This window comes from Bubalus bubalis, chromosome 8 (assembly GCF_019923935.1).
Source record: "Bubalus bubalis isolate 160015118507 breed Murrah chromosome 8, NDDB_SH_1, whole genome shotgun sequence".
Classification (NCBI taxonomy): domain Eukaryota; kingdom Metazoa; phylum Chordata; class Mammalia; order Artiodactyla; family Bovidae; genus Bubalus; species Bubalus bubalis.
In genome coordinates, this window is record NC_059164.1 from 7,506,342 (window position 1) to 7,519,884 (window position 13,543).

The window sequence follows — 13,543 nt, forward strand, 5'->3', positions numbered from 1 at the left end:
TCATCCCCAAGGGGGCGCTAGGGCGCTCTGACACATAAGTTGTGTTTCAGGCTGAGATCCCCTAGTTGGCATTATAGAGGTTGTTAAAATGAATGGTTTACTACTTGTCCAGAACTCCCAAGACTGGGATACACTGGGATGTTTTCTGTGCCACCGTGGTGTTCACTGCAGAATATGTGGCACCTGTATCTATTAGAAAGCCCATCAATTTGTTCCCCTCTGGCAGAGTCACCCAGGGCTCCTGTGGCGAAATTAGAATCAGATGCATGAAGTCTAAGGGAGCCCTGGGACTTTTCATTCATTATCAGAATATCCCCCTCTTTCTACTACCATATGAGAGGCTCCTGTCCTCCTGATATACTTTAGGGCCATCATTTTTCCAGTGCCCATCCTCCTTGCAGTAAGCACACTGTTCCTCCCCCAGTGGTGGTGGCTTACCTCATTTAGGTTATTCGGCTTCTGGGAATCCAGTACTGCTGCCAGAAAAGCTGCCTTCTGGTTTCCATCTTTCTTGCTTCTGCTCTTGTTCGCTGTGGTTGAATACTCTAAAAGCAACATCTACTAATTGAGAAGGGCTCATTCTAAACACATCATCTAATTTTTGTAATTTTCTTCTTATGTCTGAGGCACTTTGCCCAATAAAGGTCATATTTACCATCCTTACATTCTCAGGGGCCTCAGGGTCTGTATCCAACACCATGCACCTCTTGATATGATGCAATGAGAAGGTCAGATCATTGCTTTTGTCCTACTTCCACTAAAAACATCGCTTGAAACTCATCTTGAAGAATCGTGTAGCTTATCAGTTGTGCTTTTGTTTTTGCTTCCTTCTCTACCTCTCCTGATCTTACATTTACACAGTAGTGCCTATAAGTTTGATGAATCCTTTCCAGAAATTCTGATGGATCTTCATTTGGTTTTTGTTTTACCTTCTGGATTTTGTTCAAGCTCCTTTGTTCAGGTATCCCCTTTTCAGATCAGATCAGTCGCTCAGTCATGTCTGACTCTTTGCGACCCCATGAATTGCAGCACACCAGGCCTCCCTGTCCATCACCAACTCCCGGAGTTCACTGAGACTCGCATCCATCGAGTCAGTGATGCCATCCAGCCATCTCATCCTCTGTCGTCCCCTTCTCCTCCTGCCCCCAATCCCTCCCAGCATCAGAGACTTTTCCAATGAGTCAACGCTTCACATGAGGTGGCCAAAGTACTGGAGTTTCAGCTTTAGCATCATTCCTTCCAAAGAAATCCCAGGGATGATCTCCTTCAGAATGGACTGGTTGGATCTCCTTGCAGTCCAAGGGACTCTCAAGAGTCTTCTCCAACACCACGGTTCAAAAGCATCAATCCTTGGGCACTCAGCCTTATTCACAATCCAATTCTCACATCCATACATGACCACTGGAAAAACCATAACCTTGACTAGACGAACCTTTGTTGGCAAAGTAATGTCTCTGCTTTTGAATATGCTATCTAGGTTGGTCATAACTTTCCTTCCAAGGAGTAAGCGTCTTTTAATTTCATGGCTTCCGTCACCATCTGTAGTGATTTTGGAGCCCAGAAAAATAAAGTCTGACACTGTTTCCACTGTTTCCCCAACTATTTCCCATGAAGTGATGGGACTGGATGCCATGATCTTCGTTTTCTGAATGTTGAGCTTTAAACCAACTTTTTCACTCTCCTCTTTTACCTTCATCAAGAGGCTCTTTAGTTCTTCTTCACTTTCTGCCATAAGGATGGTGTCATCTGCATATTTGAGGTTATTGATATTTCTCCTGGCAATCTTGATTCCAGTTTGTGTTTCTTCCAGTCCAGCGTTTCTCATGATGTACTCTGCATATAAGTTAAATAAACAGGGTGACAATATACAGCCTTGACGAACTCCTTTTCCTATTTGGAACCAGTCTGTTGTTCTATGTCCAGTTCTAACTGTTGCTTCCTGACCTGCATACAAATTTCTCAAGAGGCAGATCAGGTGGTCTGGTATTCCCATCTCTTTCAGAATTTTCCACAGTTTATGGTGATCCATACAGTCAAAGGCTTTGGCATAGTCAATAAAGCAGAAATAGATGTTTTTCTGGACCTCTCTTGTTTTTTCGATGATCCAGCTGATATTGGCAATTTGATCTCTGGTTCCTCTGCCTTTTCTAAAACCAGCTTGAACATCAGGAAGTTCACGGTTCACATATTGCTGAAGCCTGGCTTGGAGAATTTTGAGCATTACTTTACTAGCATGTGAGATGAGTGCAATTGTGTGGTAGTTTGAGCATTCTTTGGCATTGCCTTTCTTTGGGATTGGAATGAAAACTGACCTTTTCCAGTCCTGTGGCCACTGCTGAGTTTTCCAAATGTGCTGCCATATTGAGTGCAGCACTTTCACAGCATCATCTTTCAGGATTTGGAATAGCTCAACTGGAATTCCATCACCTCCACTAGCTTTGTTCATAGTGATGCTTTCTAAGGCCCACTTGACTTCACATTCCAGGATGTCTGGCTCTAGGTGAGTGATCACACCATCGTGATTATCTGGGTCATGAAGATCTTTTTTGTACAGTTCTTCTGTGTATTCTTGCCATCTCTTCTTAATATCTTCTGCTTCTGTTAGGTCCATACCATTTCTGTCCTTTATCGAGCCCATCTTTGCATGAAATGTTCCTTTGGTATCTCTGATTTTCTTGAAGAGATCCCTAGTCTTTCCCATTCTGTTGTTTTCCTCTATTTCTTTGCATTGATCTCTGAAGAAGGCTTTCTTATCTCTTCTTGCTATTCTTTGGAACTCTGCATTCAGATGTTTATATCTTTTCTTTTCTCCTTTGCTTTTCACTTCTCTTCTTTTCACAGCTATTTGTAAGGCCTCCCCAGACAGCCATTTTGCTTTTTTGCATTTCTTTTTCATGGGAATGGTCTTGATCCCTGTCTGCTGTACAATGTCATGAACCTCATTCCATAGTTCATCAGGCACTCTATCTATCAGATCTAGGCCCTTAAATCTATTTCTCACTTGCACTGTATAAGGGATTTGATTTAGATCATACCTGAATGGTCTAGTGGTTTTCCCTACTTTCTTCAATATAAGTCTGAATTTGGCAATAAGGAGTTCATGGTCTGAGCCACAGTCAGCTCCTGGTCTTGTTTTTGCTGACTGTATAGAGCTTCTCCATCTTTGGCTGCAAAGAATAGAATCAATCTGATTTCCGTGTTGACCATCTGGTGATGTCCATGTATAGAGTCTTCTCTTGTGTTGTTGGAAGATGGTGTTTGTTATGACCAGTGCATTTTCTTGGCAAAACTCTATTAGTCTTTGCCCTGCTTCATTCCATATTCCAAGGCCAAATTTGCCTGTTACTCCAGGTGTTTCTTGACTTCCTACTTTTGCATTCCAGTCCCCTAAAATGAAAAGGACATCTTTTTGGGTGTTAGTTCTAAAAGGTCTTGTAGGTCTTCATAGAACCGTTCAACTTCAGCTTCTTCAGCATTACTGGTCAGGGCATAGACTTGGATTACTGTGATATTGAATGGTTTGCCTTGGAAACGAACAGAGATCATCTGTTGTTTTTGAGATTGCATCCCCTTTTGAAGACCCGTTAAGATACATCTCCTGCAGTGTTCTAAAAGTGGAATGCCTCCATTATTAGGATCCCAGTAAGGCTCCACAATCGGAGAAGGCAATGGCACCCACTCCAGTCCTCTTGCCTGGAAAATCCGTGGGTGGAGGAGCCTGGTAGGCTGCAGTCCATGGGGGCGCTAAGAGTCGGACACAACTGAGCGACTTCACTTTCACTTTTCACTTTCATGCATTGAAGAAGGAAATGGCAACCCACTCCAGTGTTCTTGCCTGGAGAATCCCAGGGACGGGGGAGCCTGGTGGGCTGCCATCTTTGGGGTCGCACAGAGTCGGACACAACTGAAGCGACTTAGCAGCAGTAGCAGCAAGGCTCCACAATAGGGACTGCAAGATTTTCCTTCTGGAGTTCCATTTGGATCCGCTAGATGGTGCTGGTGCACTTTCTCTCCAACCTTGTTAGTGACCATCCTCCTTTCATCCCTGCTACTGCTGCTGCTGCTGCTGCTGCTGCTGCTTCTCCGCCTTTCATCCCTAGTAAGCATTATATTTATAAAGGGGTCAATGTCTGCCCAAGTGGAGTCAGTTCAGTTCAGTCGCTCAATCGTGTCCAACTCTTCGCGACCCCATGGACTGCGGCTCGCCAGGCCTCCCTGTCCATCACCAACTCCCGGAGTTTACTCAAACTCATGCCCATGGAGTCGGTGATGCCATCCAACCATCTCATCCTCTGTTGTCCCCTTCTCCTCCTGCCTTTCATCTTTCCCAGCATCAGGGTCTTTTCAAATGAGTCAGTTCTTCGCATCAGGTGGCCAAAGGATTGGAGTTTCAGCTGCAACATCAGTCCTTCCAATGAATAATCAGGACTGATTTCCTTTAGGATGGGCTGGTTGGATCTCCTTGCAGTCCAAGGGGCTCTCAAGAGTCTTCTCCAACACCACAGTTCAAAAGCATCAATTCTTCAGTGCTCAGCTTTCTTCACAGTCCAACTGTCACATCCGTACATGACCACTGGAAAAACCATAGCCTTGACTAGATGAACCTTTGTTGGCAAAGTAATGTCTCTGCTTTTTAATGTGCTGTCTAGTTTGGTCATAACTTTCCTTCCAAGGAGTAAGCGTCTTTTAATTTCGTGACTGCAGTCACCATCTGCAATGATTTTGGAGCCTCCCAAAATAAAGTCAGCCACTATTTCCACTGTTTCCCCATCTATTTGCCATGAAGTGATGGGACCGGATGCCATGATTTTCGTTTTCTGAATGTTGAGCTTTAAGCCAACTTTTTCACTCTCTTCTTTCACTTCTTCAAGAGGCTCTTTAGTTCCTCTTCACTTTCTGCCATAAGGGTGATGTCATCTGCATATCTGAGGTTATTGACATTTCTCCCGGCAATCTTGATTCCAGTTGTGCTTCCTCTAGTCCAGCGTTTCTCATGATGTACTCTGCATATACGTTAAACAATCAGGGTGACAATATACAGCCTTGATGTACTCCTTTCCCTATTTGGAGCCAGTCTCTTGTTCCATGTCCAGTTCTAACCGTTGCTTCCTGACCTGCATACAGATTTCTCAAGAGGCAGGTCAGGTGGTCTGGTATTCCCAAGTGGGACGGTGGCTGGCCAATACGGAGGTGAAGAGTTCAGTGGTACAGAGTGGGTCCTCTTGGCAGGCAGGGTTGTGGTTTCCCCTTGGTTTCCTTTCAGCAGTTGCACCACAAAGTGGCGGTCCTGTGAGTCCTCTTCCTCCTGATGTGAGCGCATAAATGCTTCTGCATACGAAATCTTATCTCTTTTTCCTGCTCTTTTGCAAAACACTTCCAACTGCGAGATCGTAAAATAACTGAAAGAGCCGTTCAGGGGCCATCACTCTTCTGATCCTCATACACATTGTGTACAAATTCCATTATAATAGTATATCCCGTCTTTCTTAGTCATAGGCTCATGGATCTGTCTGGCCCATTTATCTAATATACACCACAAAAGGCTCTCCTTCAGGACAGATGGAGTGTTTACTATTTTTATGTTTGGTAGCACCAAGCAGATCCAACATGGAATCGGGTCTTCTATGTAACAGGAGGATCAATAAAAAGGTTTGGCCATTAAATGATCACTGAATTTAGGTACTGGTTCACAAGGTTTCAGTTAATACTATTCTGTCTACATTTATATATGTTTAACATTTTCCATTTTAGCAAGTTTTTAAAAGATTAAAACACATATACATAGAAAACCAAAGGGATGTGTTTTCAACCAAATTGACTCTAAAATTTCAATGGAAATATAAACTCAGTGGGAAGCTGGAGAAGGTGTCACCAAAGAATGAGACCGTTAGACATCAATAGCATCACTGACTCAATGGACATGAATTTGAGCAAACTCTAGGAGATAGTGGAGGACAGAGGAGCCTGGCATGCTGCAGTCCATGGGGTCACAAACGGTTGGGCAGACTTAAATGACTGAACAACAACAAAAATAAACCTTGAAAAAAATGACAACAAAGGGAAACAGCTGTATGACTATTATACTGTGATTTACAGTAAGAAATATGCATTTGGTTTTCTTCCCAGTTTATGGGCTTCCCTTGTGGCTCAGTTGGTAAAGAATCCACCTGCAATGCAGGAGACCTGGGTTCGATTCCTGGGTTGGGAAGATCCTCTGGAGAAGGGAAAGGCTCCCCACTCCAGTATTCTGGCCTAGAGAATTCCATGGACTGTACAGTCCATGGGGTTGCAAAAAGTCAGACATGACTAAGTGACTTTCACTTTCACTTCACTGCGATGCAGAGCTCCGAAAATCCTTGGAATTTCCAAAGCCATAAGAGTGATCAAGGTGTCTTTTATTGTGTCAATGAGGTACCTTTGGAAAGGATGGGGGATTGTTTCCAGGAGAAGCAACCACTGATTAGAGGATTGGGACTTTCAATCTCAGCCCCCAATGTCTGGGGACTGGAGAGGAGATGGAGGCTGAATGGAATGCCAATGGCCAGTGATTGAATCAAACCGATCACACTTATGTAAAGGCACCTTCATAAAAATCCGAAAGGTTGAGGTTTGGAGAGCTTCCACACTGGTGAACCTTTGGAGATTAGGGAATGCTGGCCAGTTCTGAGGGATAATGGAAGCAGTGAGCCCCTTCATCACACCTTACTCTATTCATCTCTTACATTTGGCTGCTTCTGAGTTACTTCCTTTTGTAGGAAGTAAGTAAAATGTTTCTCTTGAGTTCCGTGAGTGGCTCTGGCAAAATATTCAAATCCAAAGAGGGGATCATGGTACCCCAGTTTACAGCCCGTGGATCAGAAGGATAGGACTGTGACGGGGGGGAGCTGAATGAGGGGGCAGTCTTGTGGGACCTGTGGGGTGTGTCAGACTTGATTCATAGGACACCCGGCTGGTGTTGGAGTATTTCTTCTGGTGGGAGGAAAAAAATCCACACATTGGACTGGTTTTCCAGAATTATTAGTGACATAGATATAAATAATTTAAGTTGTGTGGCACTGGAACGCTGACAAATCAATGGAACAAACAAAAAATTCTATTTCTGATATTTAGAAATAGATTGATATCTACATCAAAATGTAATATTTACATGATAAACGTGGCACTTTTAAAAGGATAGGGAAAAACAAATGGCTTGGAACAATTACCTTGTCTTTAAGAAAAGAGCATTCCATTCATACTTCTCAGTTGGTGAAAGAAAAGAAAGAAAATGAAAGTGGAGTCGCTCAGTCATGTCTGACTCTTCTCGATCCTATGGACTGTAGCCCTCCATGCTTCTCTGTTCATGGGATTTCCCAGGCAAGAATACCGGAGTGGGTTGCCATTTCCTTCTCCAGGGGATCTTCCAGATCCAGGGATCAAACTCAGTTCTCCCAAATTGCAGGCAGACTCTTTACTGTCTGAGCCACCAGGGAATCCAGTTGGTAACATGTTGAATTCCTAATATGGTAAAAAATTTACAGGTGCAACAGAATCAAAACATACTATAAAATTATAACAGGAAAACTTGGAAGAACTCTTGTATGACATTGGATAGAGGAAGACCTTTGTAAATATGACTCAGACTTCAGAAGTCACAAAAGGGGAAAAAAGGTTCTAATACATCAAAATGAAACATAGCAGGCACCCAACAAGGCTTCCCTGGTGGCTTAGTGGTAGAGAATCTGCCTGCCAAGACAGGAGATGGGGGGTTGATCCCTTGGTCAGGAAGATCCCCTGGAGAAGGATATGTCAACCCACTCTAGTATTCTTGCCTGGGCAATCCCATGGACAGAGGAGCCTGGTGGGCTACAGTTCATGGGGTCCCAAAGAATCAGACACAACTTACCAACCAAACAGCAACAGGCACCCAACGAACACTGGACATCAGTTCTCCTGGGTGGAGGGGCTCCTTCCTCAGAGCCCCAGCCCCCAGCACTGTACCTAACACTTCTAATGGGCTCCAAAGATGGTAAGGTTCTAAAGAATTATGAAATGCATTGATGTATTTTTCCTTTAACATCTAAATGATGAAGAAGAATTTCTGAAGAGTTGTTTAAGCAAAATCTATCATTAAAGTAGTAAAAGAGTAAAGAGGCAGAAGATATTAAGAAGAGGTGGCAAGAATACACAGGAGAACTATACAGAAAAGATCTTCATGTCCCAGATAACCATGATGGTTTAATCATTCACCTAGAGCCAGACATCCTGGAATGAGAAGTCAAGTGGGCCTTAGGAAGCATCACTACAAACAAAGCTAGTGGAGGTGATGGAATTCTAGTTGAGCTCTTTCAAATCCTAAAAGATGATGCTGTGAAAGTGCTGTAAACAATATGCCAGCAAATTTGGAAAACTCAGCAGTGGCCACAGGACTGGAAAAGTTCCATTTTCATTCCAATCCCAAAGAAAGGCAATGCCAAAGAATGTTCAACTTTCTGCACAAATGCACTCATCTCACACGCTAGCAAAGTAATGCTCAAAATTCTCCAAGCCAGGCTTCAACAGTACATGAACCATGAAGTTCCAGATGTTCAAGCTAGATTTAGAAAAGGCAGAGGAACCAGAGATCAAATTTCCAACATCCACTGGATCATCAAAAAAGCAAGAGAGTTCCAGAAAAACATCTATTTCTGCTTTTTTGACTATGCCAAAGCATTTGACTGTGTGAATCATAACACACTGTGGAAAATTCTTCAAGAGATGAGAATACCAGACCATCTTATCTGCATTCTGAGAAATCTGTATGCAGGTCAAGAAGCAACAGTTAGAACTGGACATGCAACAACAGACTGGCTCCAAATTGGGAAAGGAGTCTGTCAAGGCTATTGTCACCCTGCTTGTTTAACTTATATGCAGAGTACATCATGAGAAACACTGAGCTGGAAGAAGCACAAGCTGGAATCAAGATTGCCGGGAGAAATATCAATAACCTCAGATACGCAGATGACACCACCCTTATGGCAGAAAGCGAAGAACTAAAGAGCCTCTTGATGAAAGTGAAAGAGGAGAGTGAAAAATTTGGCTTAAAACTCAACATTCAGAAAACGAAGATCATGGCATCTGGTCCCACCACTTCATGGCAAATAGACGGGGAAACAGTGACAGACTTTAATTTTTTGGGCTCCAAAATCACTGCAGATGGTGACTGAAGCCATGAAATTAAAAGATGCTTGCTCCTTGGAAGAAAAGCTATGACCAACCTAGACAGCATATTGAAAAGCAGAGACATTACCTTGCCGACAAAGGTCCATCTAGCCAAAGCTATAGCTTTTCCAGTAGTCATGTATGGATGTGAGAGTTGGACTATAAAGAAACCTGAGTGGCAAAGAATTGATGCCTTTGAACTGTGGTGTTGGAGAAGACTCTTGAGAGTCCCTTGGACTGCAAGATGAAACCAGTCAATCCTAAAGGAAATTAGTCCTGAATATTCATTGGAAGGACTGATGCTGAAACTCCAATACTTTGGCTACCTGATGTGACTGACTCATTGGAAAAGACCCTGATGCTGGGAAAGATTGAAGGCAGGAGGAGAAGGGGACGACAGAGGATGAGTTGTTTGGATGGCATCACCGACTCGGTGGACTTGAGTTTGAGCGAGCTCTGGGAGTTGGTGATGGATAGGGAAGCCTGGGGTGCTGCAGTCCATGGGGTCGCAAAGAGTCAGACACGACTGAACTGAACTGAAAGTAGTATAATTCTCAAAAGACGTTCACTCATGCCACTTCTGCAGTACACTTTCCCTCATTTTACAGTTTTCTCATGTAATAGGAAAAAATAAAGACAAATGCTGCCCATCAGGATTGCCACAGTACCTCTCAGCTATGTCAGTCTTTCCCCTTGGGTAATTTTTCCGACATTAACTGGTAACTACAGGTCTGCAAATAGCCTTCCTCAGGAGACTGGGGACTGAAGTGAGGAAGCAGGTGCCTGACAGACACTGGTACAGCTTTTGGTAAGAGCTAATAAATACATGGGCTTCCCTGGTGGCTCAGATGGTAAAGAATCCACCTTCAATGCAGGAGACCCAGGTTTGGTCCCTGAGTAGGGAAGATCCCTTGGAGAAGGGAATGACAACCCACTCCAGTATTCTTTCCTGGAGAATTCCATGGACAGAGGGGCCTGGTGGGCTACAGTCCAGGGGTCGCAAAGAGTCGGGTGCAACTGAGCGCAAAGCACGCACATAATAAATAGTTATCCAGGTAGAGTTTACTATCCTGCAATTATGAAAAGGTTAGTTCCTTACTTCCAACTCCACACCCAAACTGTTCTTCACTCTAATTGATGACTCTAATCACTCTATGCTTCACTCTAATTGCATTTCCGATCAGGGTATTTCCTTGCACAATAAATAAACATAATGAGTAGCGTCCACACTGCTCCCCAGCTCATTTAATCATCTACACGGGAAAACTATGTATTAGATAGACCAGAAACAATGTGAATATGTTGTAGGAAGGGGGGCCCCTTCCAGGGCCTGAGAGTGGGTTCTTGTCTAACACTTAGAAATGAATTGTCTGAGGAAATACATGTGCTGACAAAGCAAGAGATTTTATTGGAAAGGGGTGCCAGGGCGGAGAGTGGCAGGGCAAGGGAACCCAGAGGAACTGCTCTGCCACATGGCTCCCAGTCTCGGGTCTTACAGTGGGTGATGGGACGAGTTTCTGGGCTGTCTCTGCCCACTGATTCTGACTCAGGGTCCTTCCTGTGCTACACGCATTGCTCAGCCAAGAAGGATTTCAGCAAGGAGGATTCTGGAAGGTAGTAGGACATATGACATCTCCTTTCATTCTTTCCCTAATTCTTCTGGTTGGTGTTGGCTTATTAGTTCTGTATTTCTTACCAGGACCTCCTGTCGTAAAATAACTTATGCAAACATTCACTACAGAGCCTAGTCACTGTGGTTCCCGTAACACTAGGGCATGTAAATATTTCATCTTTTCTGTACCGAAGGCAAGCTAACCATAGACCTGCACTTGATTAATAAGTCTAGAAACAGAGTTGTCTTCGCTTCTGTTTGTAGCTTAAAAAAAAAACTGCTATCAGCTACATATACATCCCAGCTAAAGTCTGCTGCTGCTGCTAAGTCGCTTCAGTCGTGTCCGACTCTGTGCGACCCCATAGACAGCAGCCCACCAGGCTCCCCTGTCCCTAGGACTCTCCAGGCAAGAACACTGGAGTGGGTTGCCATTTCCTTCTCCAATGCATGAAAGTGAAAAGTGAAAGTGAAGTTGCTCAGTCGTGTCCGACTCTTGGAGACCCCATAGACTGCAGCCCACCAGGCTCCTCCGTCCATGGGATTTTCCAGGCAAGAGTACTGGAGTGGGTTGCCATTGCCTTCTCCGAAAGTCTGCTAACCAGATTTAACTAATCATCAATGATTGCAGAAAAAATATATATAAAATGATTTTTGTACACAGTTATCTGCTTCAGTTCCATTGTCTACATTAGAGAACTGAAGTTCAGAGCAAAGAATCCTGTGTCGTATTGTTCTTGCCCGTCTGCTATTACCAGAGCTGGCCTGCAGCCCAGACACTTTCTGTTCCCAGAGTTTCTTTACTATCTAATGCTGCCCTCTTTCTCACTGCTACATCTCTTGGCCTGGCTTTGGGGTCAGATTGCTTCTGGTTTTTAATCATCTTGCATTCTCTGAAGCAGTGTGGCAGATGAGAAAGTGGTAGCAGTGCACAGATAGTGGCTTTTTCCATAACTAATAAATAGTCCCGTTGTTACTAAAGCAACAGAAAAATGGTAATAGCAAACACGTACAGTCCTTATTGTGTGCTAGACACTATTGCAAACTTTTCTGTGTTATAGCAACTCATTTAATCCTCACTGCAGTTTTTTATATAAATAATTATTACAGATGAGATTCTGAGGTACAAACAGGTTCCTTACTTTGCCCAAGGTCATACAGCGGCAAAGTGGGATAGGAATGGATGCCATCCTTTACTTTTATTTACAACTATGAAGCTTTTTCTCAAACTTTTTATTTTGAAAAATTTCAAAAGTATGGAGAATTTTAATAGTACAATGAACACCCGCATACGTAACTCTCTCTCGATTTAACAGTTACGAACGTTTGCCACACTTACTCTATCTGCATTTATGTGTGTGATCATGACACTTCAACATCTGTCCTGGGCAGGTCACCCCCAAATATGCCTCAATGGCATACCCGTTGTTTTGAAGTAAATTTACTTCAGAAACAGCAGGTGGGGAAAAAATGATATACTTGGGATGGACATGTACACCCTGCTATAATGAAAATGAATAATCAACAAGAACCTACTCTACAATACATGGAACTCTGCTCAATGTTATGTGGCAGCCTGGATGGGAGGGGAGTTTGGGGTGAATGGATCCGCATATATGTATGGCTGAGTCCCTTGCTGTTTACCTGAAACTATCACAGCATTGTTAATGGGCCATGAACGTGAAAGTGTTAGTGCTCAGTCCAGTGGGACTCTCAGTGACCCCATAGACTCGTGGCCCACCTGCCAGGATCCTCTGTCCATGGGATTTCCCAGGCAAGAATACTGGACTGGGTTGCCATTCTCTTCTCCAGGGGATCTTCCCAGCCCAGGGATCGCACCCAAGACTCCTGCATTACAGGTGGATTTTTTACCATCTCAGCTACCAGGGAAGCCCAATAATGGGCTATCAGATCAGATCAGATCAGTCGGTCAGTCATGTCTGACTCTTTGCGACCCCATGAATCGCAGCACGCCAGGCCTCCTGTCCATCACCAACTCCCAGAGTTTACTCAGACTCACGTCCATTGAGTCAGTGATACCATCCAGCCATCTCATCCTCTGTCATCCCCTTCTCCTCTTGCCCCCAATCCCTCCCAGCATCAGAGTCTTTTCCAATGAGTCAACTCTTCACATGAGGTGGCCAAAGTATTGGAGTTTCAGCTTTAGCATCATTCCTTCCAAAGAAATCCCAGGACTGATCTCCTTTAGAATGGACTGGTTGGATCTCCTTGCAGTCCAAGGGACTCTCAAGAGTCTTCTCCAACACCACAGTTCAAAAGCATCCATTCTTCAGTGCTCAGCCTTTTTCACAGTCCAACTCTCACATCCATACACGACCACAGGAAAAACCATAGCCTTGACTAGAGGAATCTTTGTTGGCAAAGTAATGTCTCTGCTTTTGAATATGCTATCTAGGTTCATCATAACTTTCCTTCCAAGGAGTAAGTGTCCTTTAATTTCATGGCTGCAGTCACCATCTGTAGTGATTTTGGAACCCAGAAAAATAGTCTGACACTGTTTCCACTGTTTCCCCATCTATTTCCCATGAAGTGATGGGACCGGATGCCATGATCTTCATTTTCCAAATGTTGAGCTTTAAGCCAACTTTTTCACTCTCCACTTTCACTTTCATCAAGAGGCTTTTTAGTTCCTCTTCACTTTCTGCCATAAGGGTGGTGTCATCTGCATGTCTGAGGTTATTGATATTTCTCCTGGCAATCTTGATTCCAGCTTGTGCTTCCTCCAGCCCAGTG